We start from the raw sequence: 3,671 nt of genomic DNA on the forward strand, positions 1-3,671 counted from the left end.
GGGGATGTGAACTTTTTTCTCAATTGGCCCCGGGGTGTGTGGTCGCTCAGGCACCCCCAGTTCCTTATTCTGTTTGCGCAGTTCTATTTCCGCCAGTCGGCGCTCGTGCTCGAGCGTTATTTTTTTCTCTTCCAGCTCTCTCTGTCTCTGCTTTTCTTCTCGTTCCTCTCGAAGCCGCATATGCTCGAGGTTGAGTTTCTGTTCAGCTAACTTGAGTTCCCCATCCATCTTGAGTCGTGCCATCTCTAATTCGTGTAATCTGACTCTGTCTCTTTCTCGTATCTCCTCCTGCGAGAGGCCCGTTCCCCGCTCCTCGGGAGCCGTGGCGTTCCCCTCTGGTGTGATGCTGTTTTGGTCTGGTGTGACGCTGCTTTGGTCGGAGGGTCCTGCGACCCCAGTTTCTGTCCATGACTCAAGAGCGCGCTTTAGATCATCCTTGGTACTCAGGCCGGTGGTAGCAATGCCAAGTTCTATGCAAAATTGTCTCAGTTCGCGGTGGTTGTATTCTTCTAATTTCTCCATTTGGAACTTCTCGGTGGAGCTGCTATCTTTGGTCGACATCGTGTTTTGTCGTGGGGTGAGCTACTCTCTGTACGATTACGCGTTGATTCGGATCGCGCCGCTGGCCACCAATGTTAGAAAAGGTAGACGGACCGGGAGGGTCGGCCGGGGTCAGGAGGAGAGGTCTCCGGGGAGAGCCGTCTCCAGCGATCGTACAGACAAGTAACTTCCCCCCCCACAGACAGATATCACACACGGAGAAGGTTCAGCGTTCTTTATAAGCACTTATTTAAGGTACGGTTGAATGGTACAAGGAGGTCTGGACTCAGGGGTCCCCTCGATTAGAGTCTCGCAAGGTAGGGAAGGGGGTAGCGGGGCAGTCTATTTACCAATCAGGTAGTTCTGATGAGATGATGATGAGCTCACAATCCTCGAGCTTGGTGGTTAGGTGGTACGGGCCGCGGCAGCGCCAGCAGGTCCCGGTGTGGATGGTTGATACAACGGGCCGCGGCAGCGCCAGCAGGTCCCCGGAAGATATACGGTCCGCGGCAGCGCCAGCAGGTCCCGGTGAGGATGGTCGTTACAACGGGCCGCGGCAGCGCCAGCAGGTCCCAGGAAGATGACTGTTGCAGAAGGCCGCGGCAGCGCCAGCAGGCAGGACGATGGTTCACAAGAGCGGGCTACGGCAGCGCCAGTAGACCGTCAAGGTTGAGTTCACTCGGTGTCTCTCGACTCCAGGATACAACTGCCTTCCTGCTCCGGAGCTGCCTCAGTTATAGGGCTGGTGCCCTTTGATGTCCGGACCCTCGCACTTGGAGGTCGGAGGGTCCGGGATGAAGGTGTCCAGACACCCAGCAGGGGGTGGAGCCAGTGCCTGGGGGAGCTGGGGGCGATCGGCACCTGGCGGGGGAGAGCCCTTGACAGTTCGTTCTCCCATTGACTTGCCAAGTGGTCCGCTCACCTCCTGGGTGGATGGTGGTGCCGGGATGTCGGGGCCGGCCAGGCCCGGGGTTAGGGTCGAGGGGAGGCCATGCGGCCGCGTGGTGCAGGGCCCCAGATGGCGGCTTGACCCGCCGGGGAAGCCGGTGGGGCTGGACCCCGTGATGAGTAGGGGTCCGAGGGCAGAGGGTCCGTCGGGAGACGGAGTACAGGTGCTTGTCGTGGGGATATGCCAGGTGGGCCGGAGTTCGGGCCCTGTCGAGCGGGGAGGGAGCAAGCCGTCTGTGAGGCCTGTCCAACAGTCCCTATGGGTGGGGGTGGCAGTAGTGATGAGCAACAGGTCCCCTATGAGTAGGGGTGGCAGGGGTGATGGGCAACATAGCCCCTATGGGGGGGTGGCAGTAGTGATGGGCAACAGGCCCCCTATGGGTGGAGGTGTTAGTGGTGCTGGCCATGCAACCCCTATGGTGGGCTGTTGTTAGTGGCCAGGATATGGATCCCCTGTGTGTGTATGCCATTTTGCGGGTACGTGTCGTTTGTTTATGTGGTAGGTGTCTAACTTACCGCCTGCGCCGTCGGCGTCGATTCCTGAGCCGGTCATAGATGTAGAGTACTGGTATGACCTGCGCGATGGGATTCATGATGTGTTTGTGTCGTACACGCTGCTTGCTGCTCTGTCTCGTACCCGCTGCAAGCTGGCCCGTCTTGTTGCCGTGTATTGATTTGTGGCGCGAATCGTAGCTGGTATGCTTGTTTTCCAGATGCTGTGACGTGCCGTACGTGACGACCCGTCCGGCGCGTAGGAAGTACGCATCGTACTTGTCATGCCGTAAACTGCTATGGATACTGCTTCCGGCGACACGGTTCCTCTTTGGGAGTTACGGCTCCGATGAGGAATGTGGCTTGATTCACAGCCTACGTGTCGGTCGTGTTTTTGGCAGTTATGCACATCGTACTTACTCTACAGGATGGACTGGCTCCGGGTACATGTCGGTCGCAGGGTAAGGCTACGGACAGCTGTCCGACGGCCATCGGAATCGGCCCCTTAGAGTCAAAATGTAACAACTACTGGCAATGCACTAACCAGTATTTGGTCTTTTTGTTCGCAAAGCAGGCAGTTTCTCAGCTCTGTGAATTTGTGAGCAGACTTATCATTACACTGTGCATGGGGACATTTCTTCCCTCATTCAGGATTAGGTAATACATCTTCTGAGAATGAAAGCTGAGCTCATGCTTATTTAGCCACTTTTGAAATGATAACAAACTGTACGCCTAAGTTTCTGGAATTGTATTATCATCTAGGTGTTAGGCTCCCAATAGTTTGCAGCTAGGATGATACTCAAACAAAAGGAGGGTTGATAGCCCTTTAAATCAGGCTTATGTTTTTGGCCCAGCTGGAAGCTAAAATAAGAAATCCCCATCAGTGTCTGCAGGTTGCTGCTCTCAATGCAAAATAGACAATGCACAGACCCTGTTGAATCTGTCCCAGTGTTGGGAAATTACCCCTTCTAAAGTCCCCTCATTTCCTGTATGCACATTTGGAGATGTTTTCTAAAGGTAAAACCCTCCACCCCCTCAAAAAATGATGATAGATGATTGGGCTCAGTTGAAGACCATGAAGTACTGAAATATTTCGTGAGGGCCTCTTGATAAACCTGTGGGTTCTTGACATTCACCTACATATGAGCAACTGGACCAAGAAAAAGAAGAAAAAAAACAGACCAACACTCTCTTCTCTTCCAGAGGTATCCAAAGATATTGGAGTAGCTGCCTCACTCACTCATCGTAGCATGCTTGATCATGGGTGCCTATCCACACCCTAATGGGATAATACTACCAGGGCGGATCCAACCAGGAGGCAGTTCCTGGGATTTCTTAGATAAATTTGGAACTGCATAGTGCAGGGGCCCAGAGAAGTGCTGACTAAACATACCTCACAGGATATGTCAAGATGAGTCCTTTTTTAGTAGGAAACAGGTGTATGGTTAACCAGAACAGGAAAATAACAAGGCTCCAATTGAGAATTATTGCTCAAATGACCTAGATTAGAAAGTATGTCAACATGTTTTGGCCATACAATGACTCCATACGGATCTGAGGCCTTCTTCAGGGCTAGTGTTCTGTCCCTGACGAAAGATACTACACATTAATTCCATGTATGCAAGAGGCCTAAAGCTCTCACCTGAGATTATAATCCATCTATGGATCGTACCCTAATTTTGGGTTATTTT

The sequence above is a fragment of the Triturus cristatus genome, chromosome 4_1, assembly GCF_964204655.1.
Source record: "Triturus cristatus chromosome 4_1, aTriCri1.1, whole genome shotgun sequence".
NCBI classification, from domain to species: Eukaryota; Metazoa; Chordata; class Amphibia; order Caudata; family Salamandridae; genus Triturus; species Triturus cristatus.